The sequence below is a fragment of the Euprymna scolopes genome, chromosome 5, assembly GCF_053919585.1.
Source record: "Euprymna scolopes isolate OS-2025 chromosome 5, ASM5391958v1, whole genome shotgun sequence".
Lineage (NCBI taxonomy): Eukaryota > Metazoa > Mollusca > Cephalopoda > Sepiida > Sepiolidae > Euprymna > Euprymna scolopes.
In genome coordinates, this window is record NC_136486.1 from 39,244,111 (window position 1) to 39,270,287 (window position 26,177).

Sequence of the window (26,177 nt, forward strand, 5' to 3'; positions counted from 1 at the left end):
ATCAGTGCTCACAAACGATATCATCAAATGTCTATTTATATAAACATTTGCTTGCCACTTTTACAGTGCCAATTTATTTGTTTATTTACAAACAAAAAGCATTGCATTAAGCAGCAGGTGAAATCATTTTACGACAGTGTTCTACCTAAGGAGGGGACTTAAATAGTCATTCACAGACACTGTTTCGCTATATCACAGCTCTTCGGTGTGGTTAGACTAGCACTTATCCCTAACCAGGGATCGCACCTACAACTATCTAGTTTAGCAGTTCTACCCTCTGGCCCATGGGATCGGTGCCTGCAAGCAATATTATCAAAATGATAATGTTTCTTAAATAATTATTAACAATTATTTTTATACCTACAGACACTAGTCTTTTATGCTTACACAATCATCAGTGTAGGAAGTGAATTACTACCTAGGAATTACTGGAAGATTCGAATCCAATCATAATCACCCATGACTTTGTAAGCTGATATTCCACCTCCAGGCCATCAGAAATTAACACAGCAATTAAGGGAAATTAGGTACCTATAAATGCCAAAATCAGCAGGTATAAAAAGTAAACGGTTAGAGAGTATTCAGGAAATTGGAATTGGCACTTGGGTTGGCTGCTTTTTCCTAATTCCCTAAAAAGGGCTCAACTTTATTTTCTTCAAGGAGCTTTTTTATATCAATATTTTTGAAAGTAAATGTTAACACTTGTTTTTATACCTACAGGCACTAGTGTTTCATACTTAGGCAATCATCAGTATAAGAAGTGATAATTACTGCCAGCTGAGAGCCACAGAATCTCTATTATATAATCACTTAATTCAACACTTATTTAGCTAAATTTTACATACTACAAATTCCCATCAAAATAATTGAATTCTACATATTCAATATATTGATAAAAGATTAGCACAGGGCTAAAGATATGTAAAAAGGAGGACATGTGTACAATATTTTTGATATAATAAAAGGTTATGGATTAAAGAAAATTGAAAGGTTTTATTTATAGACACTGGCAATAGGAACTGACCGATCAAATAGAGCAATGCTCTGCTAGCAATGAATCCAAAAACCTGAATCTCTGAATAAAACATACTGGATATTTTAGAATTCCTATACATAATTTTTCATGCCCACAAGAGAAGGAATCTTGCTCTTTATCTGCAAACTTTTACAGTTCAAGACTTGTACAGATTAGCTACTCACCAGAAACTTTTCTAAAAATAAACGTGGCTTTCAATTCAAAATTATGTATAAAGTTAATCATTCAAAGATCAACATCCGCAATGCGTTCAGTGCTGCCTTTAGACTGATCACGGCTTCTGGCACTTTATTCCATGACATAGTGACCCTGAACTGAAAAATCTTCTGAATTTTCAATTGACATCGTCTCAAGATCAACTCCTGAGAAGTGTTTCATATGTATGAAATTTTTACATGTTGACAAATGCAGAATCTTTTCTGTTTGCTGAAGTGTAGTCGCTGGGACAATAATCACTCGAGCGATTAATGCATTCAACAAATAAAATGTGTAAATTGATGCAAAAATTATACAGCCTACTTCAAATCTTGTTTAGTATGAAAAGAAAGAGTAATTCTAGGTTAAACACAAAAAAAAAAAACTACCCTTCTTCTAAAGTCAAAGTATTAGTATGAAATACCAAGTTTATACAAACCTAGGAAGATCATCTCCAAATCAATCAACTTTACTGATACAAAATACTCATTGTCATCATCAACCATTAACAAAACAAGGGCCAATAACTATCAAAAAAATTTATTTAAAAATTTTAAAAATGAAGAGTTAGAATACAAAATATGATAAATCCAATTTATTATAATTGAACCAAGCTTGAACCAAGCTTTTTTTACATCGTGGCACACCTATCACAAAAAAAAAAAAAATGATATTGAAATAATTATTTAACAGTGCTTACCAATGTTTATTCTGACGGAAATTTCAAAAATGCCTAAGAATAGAAACCAACGATTTATTTTATTTCTTCTTTTATGATATTTAATCCTCGATATCATGTAAGTAATAATGTGTGAGTTAGTATTTATTAATACAAACAACTCTGATTATAATGATATGAAGGCTTTTTTCAACCCATAAAAATTTGTAAATTCCATTTGTAACCTCTTCACGGCACACTAGTAATCATTTTGTGACTCCAATGTGTCGTGGCATAATAGTTAAGTAGTTAATCAATAAAAGGACGAATATATTAAACCTGGACTTCAACTAAAAGCTTATTTTAATTGAAGATAAAAATCATGTATCATGATATCGTATTATGTTTTGCATAATAATTATGATTATTGATTATTATGATAATGATTATTGGTTTGGTTGAATGTTGTAATATAACTCTTTTCATAGTGATATTTTCTTCATTTTGAAGATGGCGTCTGTGTTTTGCATTCAGATTTTTTAAAATATTCTTCAGAAAATAAACGAAACATTTCTTGCAAAAAAAAAAAAAAAGATAAAAAACCCAAAACTAGCCTGCTTATCCCAAACATCAACAAAAATAACCTCGTCTATCAAAAATCTCAGTATCAAACCTAAAAAGCAGAGGTCATCTTTCTACTGACCAATTTGTACTGAAGAAAATCTGCCCTGTTCATCTAAAAGAAAAATCTTCCAGGAGGTAAAAGAAAAAGAAAAAAAAAATGGTTAAAAAAAAAAAAAAAAAGATGCAAGAAATCTGACCTACAACCAAAAGAAAAAACATTCTATTGATCGAAATGAAAAACAGATATAAAGCCATAAACGCAGATCATATAAAAGTCAAAAAGATTGATTAGAAAGCAAAAATAAACAGTAACTTAACAAAATGGATATTGAAGAAAAGACAGATCATAAGCCAAAATCAATAACAACTCTAAGGAACACATAAACAGATGACAGAACCGAAGCAACATAATTGCACAATCCTCATGCAGTAGAACTGCAGAGGAATCCGGACCAATTACAAAGAACCTCAGCAACGATTAATAAATTGTTAGTTTGTATTATAAAGAAACATTTCTCAAAGATAGCAATCAGCTCTACTAACAATGCATCCATGTCTACAAAAATGGACATAAATCCTCTGCAGTGGTCTCAATCCGGATTAAGATATATTCCAACATCAAATCAACATTGACCTGCAATTGTTTTGAGTCAAACATTATATAAACATCTGCTTCATTTACATCTCCATAACATGATCCCATGAATGAATAGAAAAAAAATATTTAAACCCAACATATTTATTAGGTAACCTTAAAACTAATAACATTATATGAGAATGCCAGAAAGTTAGCAAAAAACGGCAAAGATTTGGAAAATGGCATTAATATTAATAACTTGTGTATCTTAAACAATCTCAGACAAATGCAAGTAACATGTTGGAATAAATGCAAAAAGAAATGTTGTTAGGTTTCTTTCAAATAAGGTAGGCTCCGTCTACCCAGCTAGAAAACTCCATATCTTCCAGTTCTGAAAAGTCACCATTCGCTTGTGCATGGAGAATTGTTGACACATGGGTTGGTGCACTAATTTCCAGCTTTTACCTCTTGAGCAGGGTAAAAAAAAATAATTTCTATCCAAATAGATCCCCCACGTTGTCTTCCTAGCTCCAGTTAAATTTAACTTCTATCAAAATTTTAAATAAGCCACATGCAATCTAAGGTTTTAAAAAATAGCAGCGTTGAAATTTCTTATTTCTCATAGAAAGATGATCTAGAAATAACTCCTACTTAAGGGATTGGAGATCCATTTAGTTTAAATTATTGCTGTCTTCAAGAAAGCACCCCCTATCCCCAAAAACATAAGTCAAAAGAACAACTGAAAATGAAATGGTGCCAAAAGAATATAATATAAATCTTTTATTTTTAATTAATTTTAAATTCATATGGAAGTTTTAATTTTTTTTTTTTTTTAATCTATATAGATTGTAACAGATGCAAAGTTAGCTGAAAAATATCTGACTTCTGACCTCAATATTCTATGTTTGTTAACATATCTTTTCTATGTCAGATGTGCATTGCACGGTGGCCATGATGACATGAAGTGATTTTATCCAGGTAACTCTATCATTTACGTTAGTTTCAATGTGCCATTGCTTGAGATCATCTTGTTTTTTTTTTTTTTTTTTTTTTTTTTTTTTGTTAAACACTTACTCTCAATTGGTGCAGGGGCACTTGTGTTGACGAGGTTAATAATTCAGGGGAGATAACTAGATTTCACTAAGAAATTAGGCATATTTTAAAGAGAATTTAAGACCCTTAAAGTGTATGCAGTTTATTAGACGAATGAATTGAATATTTTTATCTTTACTAAAGGTTTCTGGCTTGAGTTATTGATAACATTTTATGTTTTTAGATAACTTAATTTGATTAATCAAATAAGCACAAAAACGTAAGCATTTTACCTATTTACAATGCCTCCCCACAGGACAGAGTTAGACACCAGGATCGTTTTTTAACGTGGAGAAAAGGCTGTAATTAGAAAAGATTAAATGTTAATATGCAAAAAAATAAATAAGAATTCTTGTTTTCATTATTCCAGTAATTTTATATTTATTATAAAAACAAAATTGTTTTAAACAAAGTCGACAACTATTGCACATAAACTGCATTAACATAATTATTCTTTGTTAATTAAAATAATCGCAACAATCATAATAAAGTTAGAGCAAATTAAATATGTTATAATTGTATTAAAGATATCTTTAATTAACATGTAATGTATTAGTTTTCTTATTAGTATTGAAAATCTTAATTAGCAAGTTAATTCAATTTTTTAATTAACATTTTTTTCCTTTTTGAATTGATTATTTTTGCATTCCAAATTGTCTCTTAAAAGTATTTTTTAGTTGATCTTAATTATCTCCCGTTGCATTACCAACCCGACAACACAAGTGTCTCAATCTTTTTTTTTTTTAATTTTCTTATCACTTTGTTTTTCCATTCTACCGGATGCCAAACATTCTCCCATTAGTTTAGTTACTCCAACCGAGAGATCTTTTTAAGATTCTAACCGTCCCTTTAACTGCTATTGGTTGTATTTCTTTTGCACTTGGTTCACCGGGTATATTCGCCAGATAGTTTTTGAAATTCTTTTTCATTAGCCCGGTTGCTCCTATAATGACTGGTATGATTGATACCTTACCACCATAGACAGTTGCAATGCAAAACTGACTCCACTCTAAATACCTTCTCTCTCAATAGCAGGGAGTTAGAACCAACTCTGTCATCAAAGTGCACATCACAATCCACCAAACCATAGCCATGTCATAACCATTAAAATAAGTTTTAAAAATCTTATTAGAACTCTGACTCCTTCAAAATTGTTGACTCAGAATTTGGGAGTTACTTAAAAACAAAAACTCTAATCCTCACTCTCTGCTTTTTGTTTGCTTTGATTATTTTGTTTGACCGCATATCAATTATTTTCGGGTTATTTAATGTCGAATCCAGCTATTTTGAAAAAACGGTTTTATTCTTAAATTTCATTATATCTTCAAATATTTATTTATCGTATTCGGTTTGATTATTCCGTAAAGGAACTTTTTTTTTACTTTGCAGAACATGATTGAGTTTTGCATAAGGAAAGGAAAAAAACAATAACATCAGAGTTTGGTGCATTTTAGGTCAGGAGGTCAATATCTTCAAACAGCCTGATCTGATAGTACCAAGGCTTATTTGAAATCTTCTCAATCTGTAAATGAAAGTATTTGTTAAGGTGTAACCTATTAAAACTTGGCTTTTCTCATGCTGCGAATTTTTCTTTGAACAGTGTCTTAGGAGTGGTACATATATGAAGAAGATGAAAGGAAAAAAGAAAAAAATAACAAAATTTGTTGCTTTTGACAGAGTTTTAATTCATGGAAATAAAAATTCTTTTCTTTTTTCCTCTATTTCTTTGATTTATCATTGATTTTGATAATAAACTGATGTAGTTTGTCATTTTATTTCAGAGGTTGCTTTAATTTTATGTGCCCTTGACATCCCAACTCTAACCCTAACCAACTCCTTTTATCTTTTTCTTTTTCTTCCCCTGAATACTCTTTTCATCCAACAAACTTTGTAGTTTTATTGCAAGTATTACCCATAGCAGGTGGGATATGATGAACGGTTTCATCAGCGAAGGAATGGCATTACGACTCGCCATTTTCAAAACAACATTTCTTTGGCTTGGCTGATTGGGCACGCAAATCACTAACAAATAACTGAGCTATGAAAATAGATTGTTTATATAAAGATTCAAGAAAACCTGGAAATGGATCAATTTTGTGGCACTTGACCTGAACAAAATCCTCCAGCCAATTGATATCTCAATTTCAGCATATTACGCTTCCAAGAGATAATGTTAGAAACATCCACGGCTTGTTTTATTCGTTAGCTTAAAACCATTTTCAAATTTCAGTCTTGATCTAAACAAATGTTGGCCTTTTTTTTTTTTTTTTTTTTTTTTTTTATGTATTAACTCAGTGTATTTATCTGGTGTTGCCTGGGTGAAGGGCTTAGAGAAAAATTATTCAAAATATAATTCTGTTTACATTTTTTGTTAATAGATTTTATTTTTCATATTATTTGGATTCTTCAGACTACTGTCCTCATCTTGTGTTATTTTCACAACGTTTCGGTTGATGTAACCTCCAACTGTCTTCAGTTGTGTTTTGTCGAAATGTCAGCATATCTCTGAACTATGGATATGTTTCTGTCAAACTCTGGAAATTTGCACAGAATTTTGAATAGACCCCTTTATTTAATCTATGGGGGTAGCATGCTCTCATTCCATCAGTGAAAATAAAATTCAAGATGAGAACAGTAGTCTAAAGAATCCAAATAGTACAAAGAATCAAGTCTCATCTAAAAAAATTCAGGAACATAATTATTTTTCTCACTTTAGTTTGATTTTGATTTAATATTTGATCTAATGTTTGATTTTAATAAATATTGGATTAATCTAATTTATAATAATAAAAAAGAAAATGTATGTGTATGTTTGTATGTCTGACAAAAATTTTTGACAGACATATAGGACTGTGGTAAAATTGGTATCGTTAGAAAAATCGATCTCTCAAACAAAAAATATCCAAAAATTGTCCGAAAAGATTAATTCTGCCCTGGTCAACTGTTTTATATTTTGCAAGGAGGGGCCAGTTTTTGCGTCAACATTTTTGTAAGTCATACACCTTCCAATCTCAATGTACGTTTATAAACCTTATTTCAAAGGCCCATGATATTATAAGTCTCTGTGGCTGAGACAACTAGCATGTTAGCTTTTTTCACCTCCTTTTCCTCTTTCACGTTAAAGGTTTGAGCCTGTCTACTGCGACTATTTTTTTTTTTTTTTTTTTGTGCTCGAATGGGTACTCGCTATTTTGATTAAAACATTTTTTTTTTAAGGGGTAGGTTACTCAATAGCCTTAGTATACCACCTCTCTCCACCTGTGCAATGCCAGGTACCCCCACTAGTACTAAATAAAAACAATTTATTTTTAAAAGCAATGCATATTTCTCAAAGTTACGTTGAGGTGAGAAATGTGCACACAAAATTTTCTTTGATATTTTTATCAATATAATATGTTTTTTTGTTGTTTATTTAAAGTTTAAAGTCGTGCACATTTTGGGTAGGGATCAAAGTGTATTATCAGCTCTACCAGAAAAGGAGAAATCCTTCTCTGGAGCAATTTTTATTTTTGTCCCAATCCAAAGTATCCTTTTAATAAAGCTGGATATCTCTCACATTTTAAAAAACAACCTCATATCTAACTTTGCCCCCGTGGGGAGCCCAATAACTACAGATTTACTCATGATAGAAAGGTTACTACGACTGATTCATTTACATTTGCTTAGTAATATAAGTACTAATTTTTTTTTTTTGTTTATGAATCGCTCTATAAAGGAAAACTTTGAATCTAGTTAAAACTATTTTGATTATCTCATGTTTTTCCTAAATGACTTGATATTGATATGATTAAAGGAAAACAGATTTTAAACAATGAACAAAATGTTTTTATTTATATAATCTATTTATCTATAAAAATGAGAATGTGTGTGTTTGAGGACACTTCTCAAACTATATGCTCAGAAAAACTTTCGATCTATACCCTTGAAATTTGGTATATAGGGTATTCAGACATGTGGAAAACTTATAAATCAGCGTTCATCCGGAAAAAAGGGCTGCTAAGGGATCAAAATTGAAAAATTGGTACTTAGGGGTCATCAGATTTTTATTTGTTTGTCAACTATTTCACGATTGTGCATGCACGAATCATTCACATGTTAAAAAAAAGTAGGGTAAGAGAACGTATCAAACTGGCCTAATGGTTATCGTACTTGACTCACTGTCTTTAGATTTTGGTTTCGATCTCAGCTCACATATTTTTTTTTTACTTACAAGAAGTGAACGGTTTAGAAAAAACATAATCCTCGCATGCAGATGTCTCAGTTTCTTTTTGTTTTGTTTTTTTAAGGAACTTAACATTACATTTAATACTGTACATCTTCTAGTCTTTTATAAAATAAATGTACTTCCACCAAAGAGTATCCTATATCTTTAGAAACCCACAATTCACTCATGCATGAAATATTGTTGCTACACCTGGGTTGATGCATCTACCACTAATTTCTTGATCTTAGGCAGGATCCAAAAAAGACTCTTAAATCTAATAGATGCCACATTATTGGCCAAGCATCAACCTCTGTCCCATCGTCCAATGTTGCATCCCTGTGCCTGTTTTACTAGTACTTTGATGGAATGTGTTCTTATGAACTAATAGTATCTGTGGTTTCTCGCCATACAAACTCTCAATTACCTCAACAAGTAGCAAAATCTCACTCCTTAACTGTTGAAAAAGCTTCCTACTCTAATAGTTTCCTCACATGGACTGCTAGACTTGGACTTGCCTAAATGTTTCCTGCTTCCCTAATTGTACTAATCTGCAGAAATTTCAATGCAATTCAGACATCTCGCTGCTTAACTCCCTACAGTCTCCTGTTAGACATGATCCCAAATAGTAGCTCTTTGCGTTTCAAGTAGTAATAGGCATTGTCTGGAGTGAAAAAGAGTTGTTGTTGTTAATAATCTATATATTAATACGATAGCGTGTGTGTTCTTTTGTATGTCACGCTTTCCGGCAAATTTCATTGGTTGAGATTTAAGAACATACGCGCTATCGTATTAATATATAGATTATACTAATTGTGAGTTAATGGATTTGGTGAGTGTTTAATGACATCCCAGGCATAATCTCCTTCTTTTCGAGTAGGGGTATACTAGTCTGATGTGTTTACTTCCGATGATGGCGTCATTATCTTCTATTTAAAAAGGTGTGTATAATATATTTATGATGCACTACATTGACATAAGATGTCATATTCCCAAAATCATAAGGATGTACTGCTGATTCCAAAAATCAGCTAAATGGATCAGTGCACGCTAAGGGTTTATTTGTAACATTATAAAAATCACGTAAATATATCAAATAATCCTGAGTTCATATTTTCATTTGTAATGTCCTCATGGCAGTAATTGCAAAAACTCTTCTTAAGGAGGGGGGTTAAAATCACCAGAATGCTGAAACTGATACTATACTCATAAATATACTAGTAGAATACGCGGCGTCACCGGGATTGGATAAGATAGATGGAATATATATACTATGAGAATACTGTGTATTGGTTGATGTGTTTGTAATGAAATATTCAGCCCAGGCAATATATCAAACTTATTATTTTAGTAAGAGGGGCGATAATGTTGGTTAAAATTATGAAAAAATGATTGTCGAAATTAGTAACATATCCAAGAATTATGAAAAATGATAAAATGCGAGTTAATTGATTGGTGTGTTTATAATGAAATAATCAGCCGCAGCAATATTTCAAAGTTATTATCATAATAAGGGTGGTATAATGTGGGATAAATTTTGAAAAATGATTGTGGAAATTAATAACATATCCAAGAATAATGAAAAAGGATGAAATGTGAGTTAACAGATTGCTGTGTTTGTAATGAAATAATCAGCCCAGACAATATATCAAAGTTAATATTTTAGAAAGGGGGGGGGCGGTAATGTGGGTTAAAATTATAACAAATAATTGTCAAAATTAGTAACATATTCAAGAATTATGAAAAATGACGAAATGTGAGTTAATTCATTGGTGTGTTTGTAATGAAATAATCAGCCGAGGCAATATATCAAAGTTATTATTTTAGTAAAGGGGGGGGGTCAATAATGTTGGTTAAATTATGAAAAATGATTATAAAATTAGTAACATATCCAAGAATCATGAAAAATGATGAAATGTTAGTTAATTGATTGGTGTGTTTCTAATGAAATAATCAGCTCAGACAATATATAAAGGTTATTATTTTAGTAAGGGGGCGATAATGTGGGTCAAAATTTAGTTAAAGTGATTGTTGAAATTAGTAACATATTCAAGAATTATGAAAAATGATGAAATGTGAGTTAATGTATTTGTGTGTTTGTAATGAAATAATCAGCCCAAGCAATATATCAAAGTTATTATTTTAGGGCTAGAATAATATAGTGGTGTCTTCATTCATACTGAACGCCTACAGAATGCCTAGCAGCAATATATTACATATGAAAGATGCCGCTGTGGAATTTCCACAGGTCCTGCTAGTAGTAGTAGTAGTAGTAGTAATAATAAAACTGTTCCCTTTTCATCTTGAAAGAATACATAACATTTTTATCGTTGCGATAAGTAAAAAGAATATAGAACCCCAAATACTAAAAAAAAGAAGAAATGATTGAAACAAAAAAAGTTGTCCATTAATCTTTTCTTTGTTTTTCTTTTTTTTTTTTTCTTAGCTGACATCAATCTCTTCTGATTCTTATGAGATTTCCTGCTTTACTGTATCATTACATACATATATATACACGTATATACATTTTACATGTTTCTTTCTTTTATTATTTTTATTTTTTTTTTTATAAAACAATAATTCTAAGCAAGGATAACTTTAAAAATTATACTAATACAATATAGGACCCAATTTCCGTAGAATGCATTACGGAAATTAACAATCAGAAAAACGTTTGATCGAGATTTAGTAATCACAAATATATTCAAATCACAATGAAGAAAAACGCATGGAACTTGAATTAAATCAGTGTTTTTTTTTTTTTTTTTTGTTTTTTTAACATTTTGGTTTTCAGAGATTATTAAAAAAAAATATATAACAATTATATTTCTACTGTATAAAGCGAAAATATATAATTGTAAAAGTTTTAAATTTTCTGTATGGGATGTTTACACTTTAGTTTGCATTGAAAATCATTAGCAACAACAGTGTGTTTGAATTTTTTTTTTTAATTCTTTACTCAGTTCTCAAAGTTTGCAATACTTTTGTTGAGTATATATAATTTTCATTTCGAAAAAATATAAAAAATTATTGAATGATATACTTCAAAGTTCTCGAATTTGAAGTTTTATATATATATATATATATATATATATATATATATATATATGGCAATATTTTTTTATTTTATTACTTTTGTTTTGTTTTTTTCATAAATTATTAATTTTGATTTGTTTTTCTTTTTTCTAAAAGAAAATTGTCACTCCTAATAGATATTTAAGACCGGAAGTTTCTATTGTTGCGTACTCAAGAAAAAGCCTCATTAAGCTTGTTTCTAGAATCAAAAGTATGTAATGGATTTTGATCCAAATTAAAATAATGATTCTAGACATAATGTTTACCAGCATTATATCTTGATTTTAATTTTTGTAACGAGACATAAAAGTGGTGGAAAACTGTTTAGAGAATTAAATTTACCTATCCTGGACAGGTATTCTTGCAACTTTTCTATGTAATAGTTAAGTGTTTTACATAGAATTCTAATATTTAGCAGAAGACATTGGTAATGTTAAAGTTATTTTATTTATACACTAGCCTGAGTGCCCGGCATTACCCGGGTGTTTGGAGGTGTGTGTTGAGAAAAAAAAAGTGGTAGTAGTAGGCAGACAGGCTTGAACCTGTACCGTGAAGGAGGAAAAAAACGTGACATCTTTGCCATTGCGTTCATTGCCAAACTGGAAGTGGCAAAGGTTTAAATTAAGGCTAGTCAATAAAAGAGAAGGGATGACTTTTGAAAATATTGTCGAAAAAAGCGACCCCTCCCTGTAGAAAGTTCCCAGTTGAGGGTGAAGAAATTAATGGTTTTCGCGCCAATTTTTCAATATTTGTCGTCCGAAGGCTCGAGCTTCAAAATGATACCAATCTCGTGAAAATCCGTCGCCTCTGTCGAAAGTTTTAGGCGGACATACATACATACATACATACATTTAAATAGACAGGTGAGATTTATATTATAGATGGATGTGCCCCCTTTTGTTGCTTGTTGGATTTCATTTTAAATAAAGATAACCATTAGTCCATTTATCTAATACATCACATTGTCATTCTTGAATCATAATTACATTAAAGCTATCAGACTTTTATTTATAGAAATATCTGAATTCAAATAACATTTAATCTTACCTTATAAGTAGTGATATTTAAGCTGCAAAACTCAGTCTGTATCTAGTCTCCTACTTCCTGTCCGGCGCTAATATTTATGTTCCTTCATGTACACCTGGCGATTAATTACTGTCCATCAATAGTTGGCTACTTTGAAAGCTAATTTACTTGCTGTGTTGACTTTGAGATTCCTGGTCTAAATGACTTGAACACGGTCGTTTCTCCTTTTGATATTTATAATGATTACTATAATCATTCTGCTTTGCTATGCTTCTCTGCTTTTCTAAGAACTTTGAAAAATCTCAGTGCTTAGAACGAGTCAAATCGAAAGAGTGAGCATCAAGTGCTTTACATCTCTCTCTCAATATAAACTAGCAGGGGTACCCAGTGTTGTGCAGGGGCATGGATAACAAAAACAAATTTTTTTTTTTTGGTTTAATGTGTAACATCTTTCTTTCAAAACTTCTCTATCTTCCTTCGACTGCCCTTTTCCCACTCTCTCTCTCTCTCTCTTCCCCCTTCTGCCTTTCTCTCTCTACCTTTCTATCATACTACCTCCCTCTCTCTCTCTCTCTCTCTCTCTCTCTCTCTCTCTCTAGTAAATAGTTAAATATAATAGAAAGGTAACAAGGAAGAAAATTGACTGTGTTCACCTAGTTTCAGTGTTTTTGAAACAACTAGCAGTAAGAGTGAAAAAAGGTTTACCCTCCATATATTAATTTGTTCTGTGGTAATCTCAAAAGAATGAATATTACAGTGTCTGTGTGTTTACCATAATCAGGTATTAGCCAAACTGAATTTGATTTTGTTTGTAAGTGTATCTTGTGTAGTTTCTGACTTTTAATTGGATACATACACAGAATTACTGCATTCCTTTATATAATTGATGAGTCTCCCAACTCAAAATCTAGCAAAGGAAAGTACAGAATCATCTGAAAACATTTTTTCACAGAAAAAAAAAAACGTAATTTAAATAACAAAAGTCTCTTGTAACTACTTATGTCATACAGTAATGTGCTACTTAAACCGACTGTATTTTTTTTTTTTTTTTTTTTTTACTTCTAATTCAAAGCTTTGATCTAAACACTAAAAATAGAAATTAATGCAACTGGATTATCTCAGCCGATTTGTTTTTTTTTTTTTAAGTGAAAATAGAAATATATTAAACAGAATTCTAAGGAAATATGAAGAGTTCCAATCAGAGAAGCAAATGGAACTAAATTGTCTTAATCTTCTTCAGGAGGAGTAACCACCAGAAATAATTTAAAAAAAAATGGATTCTTCTTCAACCAAGTTAGCATGTCAGTTTCGTATAAAATTGGAATTCACTAAGATCCAAATAAAGTCAACAAATAAAATATTTTATTGAGACAAAGAATACTGCAGAACACTGCCCTTATCTATAAAAGTGAGAATGTGTATGTGTGCGCGCGCGTCTGAGGATACTTCTCAAGCTATATACTCAACAAATGTTTGATCTACAGACTTGAAATTTGGTATATAGGATATGCAGACAGATATGGAAAACTTTTTAATACATTTTCATCCGGAAAAAAGGGCTGCTAAAGAGTTAAAATTGAAAAATTGGTACGTGGAAGGCCACCATATTTTTATCTGTTTTCAACTATTTCATGACTGGGCATGCACGGTCGTGAAATATGACAGCTTCCTTATGTTAAGTATGAGTTGGTTTGAAAACACTATTTAAAAGTAATGTCAAGGTGGTGTAATGGTTATCATACTTGATTCACAGTCTTTAGGTTTTGGTTTCGAGCTCAGCTTAAGTATTTTTTTTTTTACTTACAAGAAGTGAACTGTTTGGAAAAGACATAATACTCGCATGCACATCTCGGTTTCTGTCCATTTTTTTTTTTTTTCTTTTTTTAAGGAATTTAAGGTTACGTTTATAATAAATAAAAAAAATTCTGCATTAATTAAAATATAATATTTATGCATATTTTATGACCGTACAATGCTGGGTATATCTTCTAGGATTCTTAAATATAATATTGTGTGTTAAGTAACCATCATCCAGGCCAGATAGGGTAACCCTTAATACAGAATAAATCATCAGAGCTTTTTAAAATTGGAGTATATTAAAAATATAGAACTTATGTTTGAGTACAGGCATAGTAAGACAAGGGCATTGGAGAAGACAATTGCTCTGGATCAGAACGAGAAAAGGGCACAAATGTCTTCCCGTATATAATGATCTGATCATTACTGATTTGACGCTAAAAACACTAAAATCTGTCGTATAACAGATAAAGTATTAAATAAAATTCAGTTCTAAATGACCTTCTTCTGGAAGTTGAAGGTTCAATCCTCAATGCAGGCTACACTAGAAATAAAATTGTAGACTACTTAAGAATCTATCCGGTCAGAGCTGATTGAATAAGAGCATGCTATCTTCTTCCCCATAAAAGGGTCCATTCGAAATTCTGTGTAGAGTCCTAAGTTTGACAAAATACACTTGAAGAAAGGCAGAGGTTACATCATCCAAAACGTTGTGAGAATAACACTCAAGATGAGAACAATAGTCAGAATAACCCACATAATTTAAATTAATAATAATAATAATAATAATAATAATAATAATAATAATGTGCTTTGATCCTTTTTTTTTGTCTCCTAATTTGATATATAGAGCTGATACTCTTGGATAGCACTAACGACTATCTAAAATTTCAACCTGATCAGACAAATAGTTTTTGAGTTATCAATGTTTCTATGGCATAACTGTGAGAATATTTCATGCAATGCAGATAAGACTTTGTTCCATCCTTACGTTGTCAGACAGACATATGTAGTCAGTCTCCCGACCGACTTATGTTCTTGCTATAAATAAAATGTATTTCTTTCAGCAAGATAAACTATATTTAATTATGTGCATACTAAAGTAGAAATAATCGATTTTCGAATAAAACAGCTAACCTCAAAGTTGATTTCACTTTGTGATTATTTTAACATAAAATCTTGAACAGTAGTAAAATGTTATAATTATGAACAGTTTAAACTATGAAAGTTGCATTCATATACTTATTAAACGACTGGAAAATCCAAAAAGTCGATGAGGGTAAATTTTAATGATTAATAAAAATTTAACAAATCATTTTGTCAGTTGTATCGGTGGCAAATAAAGTGATTGGTTGGATATATACAAGTTTCGTTGCAACAGATGCAAATTGCATTGTTGTCAGAAATATATATATGCTAGCAGGCCACCTGTCATTGCTCGGTCGTAAAATATGCTTATATATGATATTTTAATTTATGCTGATTTCATATTTATTATCACAGAGCCAATCTCTATTGATTATTATATTGTACCCAATATATAGTAGTAATTTCAAAAGTAAAAAAAGAAAAATATGACTTGATTATCATCAGCTAGAATCGAAACCAAAGCATTTAGCATTCTAGCCTTAGTCATTACCATTTGAGCTATCGTCAGATGGGTAAAAACAATATTGAAAAATGAACCACCTTTAATGTATAAATATATATTTGCACCTGCCAAGTTCCATTTTTTTTTCAATTTTGAGCCCTTAGCAGCTATTTTTACTGGCTAAAGACCAAATTGAATTTGTTCCACAGGTCCAAATCCCCTATATATTAAGTTTCAAGTCTGTAGACCGAAAATTGTCAGGGATTTGATAGAGACCGTCCTCAGACAGACATGATCACTTATATATAACAAGAAAAAGTTGATGAAAATAACAATAGAATAAATTACATTATAAATCTATCAAAAATTCAAAAAAGGAATTATAATAAAGAAAAATCCTTAACCCATGGACTTTCAAAGATATTCTCTTTTTATCATTATAAACATTAGTAACAAAAAAAAATGTATCACTGATTAGCATACATTTAAAAATATATTTTAAAAAATAATTTTTTGGTAAACTAAAAGCCATTTTTAATAGAATTAAATAAGAGTCAAAGTTAAAAATAAAATGAAATAATCAATTAATTGCGCTATCTAATATACTTTCTATTATATCGATAGGCTCTAATATAAAGATAATATTTATCTTGGTAAATTTCATCTATTTATTTATTTGCAACTTTTTCCACCCTAAACAAGGCATATTGCCACTTGGACATATCTTAAGAAAAATGCTGTTGGTCTTCTTTCTCGAAATCATCATGGGATTAAAAACCACTATTTTAGAAATTGTTTACAAGAAGTTAACGAGTTAAATCAATGTATTCAACCACCACGGCTGATCTGGGAAGCAATTGAGGAATTATTCTTTGATATTTAATATGTGAAAAGAAAAAAGGAAAAGATTAAAGAAATTTCCCAACGGCAGTGTTGTTGCTGTTTTGGGCAATGGTTGTTCCTAAAGTGTAATTAAACAGTAAACATTACTTTTGTGAAACTTTGAAACGTGTCTCTTTGAAGATCTAGAGTCGTCGTCATCATCATCATTATTATTATTATTATTATTATTATTATTATTATTATCAGTAGCAGCAGTAATAGTAGTGTTAGTAGCGTTACTGAGAGAACTGAAGAATCGAATTCCTCTCTTAATGTTTGTATAACATTTGCAAAACTTTTCCTCTTCTTTCTTTCACTCAATTCTATCATTCTCTTCTCAAATTTCAATCCTGTTATTAAGTTTTTTTTTAATATTTGTTTTTATTAGATTTTATTCTGCTTTTAATACTTCATTCGATTCTTATAAAAGAAATAAACAAATTATCCAAATACTTAGGAATTTTGTTATTTTAATGATAAAAATGGTTAACCATGCTTAATTATACAAGTTTTACTTTTTACCGAGAAATATTTCTACCGTGTGCCACTTACTATTTATATCTTTCAGGTAGTTTTTTTTTTCTTCTGTCTTTTTTGTGAGCTCATTTTGTAAACATATTTGTTGTTTAACATTTGGTTTAGTTTTCAGCTTTGCAATTAGAGCTAAAGCAATCCTTTCGTTTTTCCTCCGTTGTAACTTCGGGTTGTTAATTATTTAGACGCTTGTTAGGATAGTCGACAGATCGATTTTTTTAATGTCGTTTTAAGCAAAAACAATATTACGTACTTAATTGCCATGTCAAAAATAGTAATATATCCAAAAATTATGAAAATTCATCGAGTAGAAAGTTATATATAGTTAGAGTAATTTTTATGGAAAATTGGGTAAAATTGAATTTTTCTTAGATATTATAAAGTAGACAAGAAGAGTTTACATACAGAGGGACATAACTTGTAATGCAAAATTTAGATTACACCGACATTTGTAGTTTATAGCGATAGATTTTATCTTTTTTTTTTCTTTTTGCTAAAAAGTTGTTCTCGATCAATTTTCATAATTTTTAGATATGTTACTATTTTCGCCATGACAATTAAGTACGTAATATTGTTTTTGTTTAAAACGATATATTTAAAAAATCCATCTGTATATGTATTTTAACAAGCACCCCCAATCTCCTCATGTTAAGAACGGCTTTTGGAATAGATACTCCCAACCTCCCCATGTTAAGAACGGCTTTCAGAATAAACATCCCAATTTTTGAGGGGAGGGGGTCAAAATATTTTCCCCAAATTTAACTTTGATATTCATAGTCAGCATATCCACCTACAAATACTATAACCCCCCCCCCCCAAAAAAAAAGAAAAAATGAGGGTGACAGTGTCGGTCAGAGACAAGTAAATTTGAAATAGAAAGATTGTTATGGAGCTAATAACCAGTTATGATGGGTGCAATGAAAGTATCATAGGAAAATGAAGAATTGGTCCCAATGTCAACAGGTAGCAGTGGGAGGACTAAATATTTCTAAAGAAAAATAGAGAGTCCTTCCTCTATAGATGTTGCGATTGTGATAGTGGTGCTTCTAGGATGCAATGTAGCATTTTATTATAACGACTTAATGTGTCTAAAATTGTGTTTGAAAATTACATAAAATAGTGGCTAATAACCTAGATGTAATGAATCAGTATGTGGCATCTGTTATTGCAAACCTACGATACTTTGGCCCAGAGAGGAATTTCTGAAAATATTATATAGGAGATTATATGCATCCAGGACAATATCGATCAAGAAAATAAAAACTTTGGGGGCATTTGGTTAGTAGTTTTAAACTTTTAGCTGAATATACAAACATACAGACAACTGCCCTTTATATAATAGATAAATAAAACTAAAACAGTATATTTGTAAATTACTTGAAAATGTCTATTTGTAACAGTAGTATACTATATCTGCTTGACTTCTAACCTGTTTTGGTGATTAGAGCAAACACATAATTTCAGTTCTGATTTGCTGAATCATAAACAATCTAAAAGTATGGGCACCGAGAGTTATTTAAGGGAATGGTTGCCATTATTTTCTCTTTTTAGTTGCAAGCAGGCCCTTAATGTGTAATCAACCCACGTCATCGAGTTCAACCACCAAACTTCTCTCTGAAAACGCAAACCAAAACTTGTTAAGTCACAAGTTTTCGATGTCAACAAAAAGGCTTCATATCCAAGATGGCTTATCTGCTGCATATAAACTTATACCCATTTACTCACAAACCAAATATGAACGTGGTCTGCTTTTTAACTAATATCTATCGACTATTATGAACTCTTCTCCATTCTTTACAAACAGGACAGTTATTCAACATATTATGGACTCTCAAACTCTTTTCTTTGTCCAGACTCATAGTTATTTTGAATAACTAGCATGTTCTCTATCATTACAAGTTTCAGGAAAATGGACAATTAAATTGGTATGTTAGAAATGGACTTTGTTCATTGTTTTCATATTTCCAAACCGGAAATAACTAGAATTATCCCACCTTAAGTAATTTGGGTGATAAAACAGACTGCTAGATCAAACTTTAGTTTTAATATTATCGTAGTTATCTGGCAAGTTTCACAGGAATGAATGAACACAGAATCTATATTTATATAAAGTTAGGTATGTGTATATGTTTAGATATTTGTAATGTAGAGAATTAACTTCTAAACTAATTAACCAATCATTATAAATTTTATTAATGCAGTTACTAGGCCTAAGGGTCCAAATGTGGGCTATATTTAATTTTGTTTTATGCAAAGGAGATGGAAGCTCTTTGTGAAAATTCAGATACGTCTGATTTTTTGTGTAATTTTTAACAGTAGATATTAGAAATCAATTATTGATAAATATTTCATAATTTTCAGTTTATTTGAAATGATTCGAAGAGCATAATATGGACGCAACCTTCCATTTAAAAATTTAAATAGATTTTCACTTGATTTAATCAATAGTCATTAGATATGAATTAGATCAGATCCGTTATGAAAAATTAAGTAAATATAATCAAAATCCCTTTGTGTTTATTTAATTTCTTGATATACAGTAAATCAATTTAAAGTTTTGATTGATACTTAATTTTAGTTATTTTTTTATTGCAACACTAGCTGAAGTACCCGACGTTGCCAGGTTGTTTTTGATATATATTTGAATATTTTGTCCTCGTACATTATAATAAAATAGATTAAACAAAATATAAATTCATAATGGTGAATACATGATTTTTTTTTTTTTTTTGTTATGAAAATCATATTCACGGAAATTAACTGTTCTACTGTAAGCAAAGTGTTGTTTTAAAACTAATGGTCAACAGAACTGACAATTTGATCCATCGTTCAATATTTCTTGAAAAGTATGACCTGTATTTGTCTTCGGTTGTGATGGATTTCATTCATTCATTCATTCGCTACAATGAATTTTATTACGAACACTGCAAAATATGAAGAAAGGAATTTTATTCAAAACCTAATGATTATTTATAATTTATTAGTTACGAAAAATTCTATTTTGCATGAAAATAAACGTTTATTTTGTTAGAATTGTCTTCAAATTATTTGAATGCAGTAAATGTTGCAGAAAATTTTTCTAAAAAACAAAACAACCAAGAACATGCATACAAAAATTTGTAAGGAAATTTTTATCAAAAAAATACGAAATAATAAAAACGCAAGCATTCGGAAAATTTACATTTTTTTTTTTTTTTTTTTGTGAAATTAATATTTGTTTATCTAATCGATAAATGAATAACATATATATATAAGCATGTTTTCGTATATGTAATGTAACGTAGGAAATTCTTATTTCTAGACCCCCCCCAAAAAAACGCATTCGGAAACGTTAGAATTTTTGTATGAAATTAATATTTATTTATCTAATCGTTTAACGAATAAAGAGATGTATAGATATGTATTCGTATATTTGAGTTAACGTCTGAAATTCTTAGTATTTTAAAAATACAAGAAAATGCACACATTCGGAAGCGTAAGAATTTTTGGTATTTTTGGCAGTCTACAAACCATGCTGAAATAATGACGTTATTATTTAGAAAGCCATTCTTAACATGGGGAGGGGACTTGTTAACTATTCTGCACTTTCACCTGCAATTTAATGATAAAAAACACTTATTGCAATTTAACTTTGAAATCCTATCTGGAATGTAACATGGTGCGTACACTGCAAAAACACCGAATTTTTCTTTGAAATTAATATTTGTTTATCTAATTAAAGAATAATAAAATAAAGAATTATAGATATGTCTGCGTATATTTGAATTAATGTCGTAAATGCTAATTTCTTAAAAAAAAATAAAGAAAAACCGCAAGCATTCGGAAACGTTAGAATGTTTGTATGAAAGCAATATATATTTATCTAACCGGTGAAAGAATAATAAAAAAATATATATAGGCATGGCATCGTATATTAAATTTAACGTCTGAAATTCTTATCTTTACAAAAAAGGAAAGCAGAAAATATTTCAAGAAAAGAAGCTCTGTAAATAAAGGAAGTTATTTAGAGAAAAGAAACTTATCGCAAGGAAACCGTTGAATTAATTTAAAGAAAATGTCAAAAGAATTTGAATATACTTACAATATTACAATGTCGATTGGCACTTATATCGATGCGGAGTGGATGCATGTAAACTTTGTAAACTTTATTTGATTTTTGAGAAAAATCAAATTTTATTTAGTTTTGTTTTAAAAATAATGGGCAAGAGAACCTCTGTTTATGTTTGAATGATTGTTTTTGTGTCAACCTTTCCTGTGGTGAAATCGTCTCGTAACGGTGTTTTGATTGTAATAAGTGGCAAACGGCAATCTGACTATTTTGGCGGATTTTCCTCAAGCGAGGATTCGAAGGTGAATACATGTATTTTTTATTTTTTAATTTTTTTTTCCATATTAAAAACAAACATATTCACGAAAATTAATTATTCTACTGTATGCGAAGTGTCGAAGGTAACTGAGTCCATGTATTGTTATTATAGGTGTATAATATAAAGTACATGAGACATTTTATCTGATTAGGTATAAAATTATTTGAGAAATAAACCTGTATTTTGTGTCGTCATAATTGATGTCTCGAAAAGGGATATATTTTGTTTGAAGTATCTGAGTGGTCTTGGCTACAGTGATCAAGTAATCCAATCTAGTAAGTTGTCTTAATGAACGGTTGTTCATAGTCGTAGATCGTAACTAATGATATGCTTAAGCTTTAGGCTTTTGGCATATCTTTCAACATCTTCCCTAGGTTATCTATCCCCGTCCATATTTATGGCTTGCACGAGCCAATCATATTCTTGCGTGGAGGAACCCAGATGTATTCATATTCATTATATTAGAAATATAGAATAATTTCCAAGAATAATCGAAGTTAGCTGAAGAGTGTTTAACAATTGTCACCTTATAATGCTGGCCGTGTGAAGATCCATGAGGAACCCACCTTAATCTGAAATCTCCCTTACCAATGTAATATTGATATTATTATTATCATTATTATTATTATTATCATTATTATTATTATTAGTAGTAGTAGTAGTAGTAGTAGTAGTAGTATAATTAGAAGTTTATGAATAAATTCATAAACAGCTGTTCACTAAAAATAATGAAAATGAATCTTCAATTTTCCTCCCTAAAACTTTTTTTTTTCTAATCTCTCTCGATTGTTTGCTTTCAGTTCATTTTTGGTCTTCCTCTCATTTTCCATCAAGAGTCCATGCTCAAGAGGACGTCCAGTGCAAAAAGAAGCATTATTCCTAAATGGTCACTCATTTTAATACTGACAGAGATCAATGTCACTTCCGTGATCTTAACAGAAACCAGTGAATGTGAGAAAAACGTAAGAGAGGATGCTTCAGTTCCGGAGCACCTATAGATGAGCTGATATTGATAACAACCCCCTAATTCTTTAATAATAACAAACATACGAGAAATATTGTGTATCAAATAACAGCGTATGTAATTTGTTTGAATAAATGCTTTTCTCGTTTAGAGTCTAACCTGAATATCAGAGGTGAAAACAAGAAACCACCTTTTTCTTTTCTTCCAAATGGGCCTCACCTTTCTACTTGCACTGTTGTTTAGTTTTTGCGATCTGCTCAATTTGTGTGTGTGTGCGTGCGTGCATTATGAACAAGACGACTGTTTTCGTAAATCCCTCTGTTGAATGGCTACAAGAGTCGTGTTGGCAGAGCAGCAGCAGCAGCAGCTGTTGTTGTAGTAGTAAGAGCCGAGAATGCTGACTGCAAATACTGCAGGTGACTCATGTGGTGTGTGTTGCTCAAAAACACACATGCTTCTTCTGCTAGAGGAAGTGATTGCTCGATGGAAAGAAAAACCCCATTAAACCTGACTGGAATATTAAACTATTATAATAACCTCGGATCTTAATCGCAAAAGCAACAGAAGTATTTTGGAGTAAATAGTCACAATCAGAAATTAAGGAAGAAAAAAAGGGAAAGCTGAATGTATCGTTCATTGTTACTACAATCATTCATTAAAACCAAGGATTTATGTGTGTAAAATCAGGATTATAACAGTGGATTTGTAAAAAAATTGACCATTCACAAAAATGACAATATTTTCTTTTCTTTAGGCTTATAATATACATATTACTTTTTTAATTTCTTCTTTGTGACTTTTTTTTTTCAGTATTACATACAGGTCAGTCTGAAACATTCTCAAACCTTACTAATTTTAGAATAATTAAGAAAATTATATTGATTAAATTTAACATAAGACTTTAAGTAATTTTATGTATGAATGTTGGGTGTTTGTATTTTATTTTATCTTTTAGAGATGGACAGCACTATAATTTGTCCTGTGTCGTTTACTCTGTCAGTAACTTGCAATTATCTGTTTGCTTGGTTTTTGTTTCCTGCTATGCTAAACAATAACTCTTTAGAAAAATTACATGTGCATTTTTGTCCGTAGCAATTACTGACATGCCACACATTTGTATTGTTATTTGTAAGAAAATTGTTGAAACAAATTGTTTCCTACTAATGAATGAACACAGAGAGAGAGAGAGAGAGAGAGAGAGAGAGAGAGAGAGAGAGAGAGAGAGAAATAAAAAGGAACAAACCGAGTTATGTGTTCATCAATGTTTCGTCTTTATTTTGAGACTTCCTCTGGATGAATGAATAATGAGGAAGTCTGAAAATAAAGACGAAACGTTGATGAACACATAACTCAGTTTGTTCCTTTTTATTTCTCTATTTTGTCAGAATACTATTTCCATTATTCTCATCATATATATACATATATAATCAAAAAGTAAAAATCATTCACAAAAGCTTCTGTAAACTTAAAGTAAATATAAATATTAATATTTATATAGTAATCCCAACCAAATAAAAAAGCTCAATAGAGCTTGCCATAGAAGACAATGTAAGTTATACTTTACATGAATTTATTGTTTGACAGAATACTCAAATAAGAAATATTAAATTATTTAATATTTCTTGAGTAACTTGTCGAACAATAAATTCATGTAAAGTATAATTTAATCTTAAATTGTTTCATATCTATCTATCTATCTATCTATCTATCTATATATATATATATATATATATATATATATATATATATATATATATATATTCAGCCATTTTGATGAGTCGTAGACGACGAAACATGTGGATAATAACATTTAAAAAATAATATATATACCGCTCCCCATGTGGGGGTACCAACTTGGTTAAAGGTAAAATTAATGCCAACTCACATTTAGGTAAAAATGCACTTTCGTAAATTATTGAATTCATTCAAAACATATCGCTAAAACCAAAACAAACAACATCTCTCTCTCTCTCTCTCTCTCTCTCTCTATATATATATATATATATATATATATATATATGTATGTATGTATGTGCATATGTTTAGATGTTTGTAATGTACAGAATTCACTTCTAAACTAACTAACCAATCATAAATTTTTAAATGCAGTTACTAGGCATAAGAAGTCAAAATGTGGGCTATATTTAATTTGATTTTATGCTCTTTGTGAACATTCAAATACCTCTGATTTTTGTGAATTTTTAACAGTAGATATTAGAAATCAATTATTAATAAAAATTTCCCAATTTTCAGTTTATTTGGAGCATTTTGAGGGTTTTTTAGAAAGTATGAGATGGACACAACCTTCTATTTGAAAATTTCAGTATACGATTTTCACTGGATTTAATCCATAGTAATTAGACACCAATTATATTGAATAGATATATGGAGTGCTGAACATTTTTTCTGAAAACAACTTATATGTTACGTTTGAATTTTTGAAATGAGGATTGTTTTTTTCATATTATATGAATACTTTAAACTATTGATCTCATCTTGAGTGTCATTTTCACAATGTTTTAGTCGATATAACCTCTGACCTTCTCCTGTATATCATGCTTGCGAGGACCCCCTGGCATAGTGGATAGAGTACTTGGTAAAATTCAGTTGTAAAAGTTAACACTTCTGGAGTTTGAATACTTGAAAATTTTTCTGTCGAATTCGGGAATATGCAATGAATTTTGAACAGAACCCTTTATTTAATCCACGGAAATAGCATGCTCTTGTTCCGTCAGCCATGACTGGGTAAAAGTCCTAAGAAATTGGAAATTGTATTTGTGTTTCCCACACTTAAAATTGAACCTTCAACACCCCACCCGCCAGAATATGTTACTTATAATTGAATTTTCCCAAGTATTTTATCCACTATGCTATGGATCCTTGCAGACAAGATACACCTGAAAGAAGGTCGCAGGTTACATCGATCAAAACATTGTGAAAATAACACTCAAGATGAGAACAGTAGTCTGAATAATCCAATGAATAATTTAGTTTACTCTTGTTCCTATGTCAAGTCATATAAACAAGTTACTTTTGTTTGGGAGAAGAGGCAGAGGAGTAACATTGCAGGACAAATTTCTACATGTATTAAGTTAGCTATACGTATAGTCTTTTTTTTTTTTTTTTTTTAAATAAATTCCTATAACTAATTAACTGATCCTTATGAATTTTGAAACACAGCTGCTAGACATAAAGGATCCAAATGTGGATTATATTTAGTTTAATTTAAAATGGATAATATTCATATACCTCTGACTTTTGATTACATTTTTAACAATAGGTATTCAACATAAATTAATATATTCCCAAATTAAGTGTATTTTAGAGTATTATAAAGAGTTGTAAGGAGACATATGGGCACTACTTTCCATGTAAAAATTCTAATATTTCAGATTTGCATGAAATTTTCTTAAGCAATAAGTTTTAGATATTTTGCTAGAGTAAAAATAATTTAATTGATTTTGATCAAAAATTGACATAAAGATTCTAGATATATATAAGGCTTAGTATTATACTAGCAGGGAGATCTTAGGTTTCTTACGATTGAATGATAATCAA

General features: G+C 30.3%; 1 protein-coding gene and 1 long non-coding RNA gene across 24 annotated transcripts in view; one reads left to right on the forward strand and one right to left on the reverse strand.

The window, feature by feature from the left end:
• LOC145276779 (uncharacterized) overlaps positions 1-21,499 on the reverse strand; it is a 42,998-nt gene extending 21,499 nt beyond the window's left edge. The window contains exon 1 of the long non-coding RNA XR_013868012.1: positions 21,370-21,499. This is a non-coding gene — a long non-coding RNA (uncharacterized LOC145276779). The remainder of the gene's footprint in view (positions 1-21,369) is intronic.
• LOC145276773 (cyclin-dependent kinase 17-like) overlaps positions 1-26,177 on the forward strand; it is a 534,353-nt gene that overhangs the window by 308,424 nt on the left and 199,752 nt on the right. For 2 of the 23 annotated variants that reach the window (XM_080128037.1, XM_080128050.1), the window contains exon 2: positions 4,022-4,068. The exons of 19 other annotated variants lie outside the window; for them this stretch is intronic. The gene's annotated coding sequence lies outside the window, so the exon portion shown is untranslated. Of the gene's footprint in view, positions 1-4,021; positions 4,069-22,996; positions 23,442-26,177 lie in introns of those variants that run through there. 2 more of the 23 variants (XM_080128052.1, XM_080128034.1) reach the window with 2 other exon arrangements.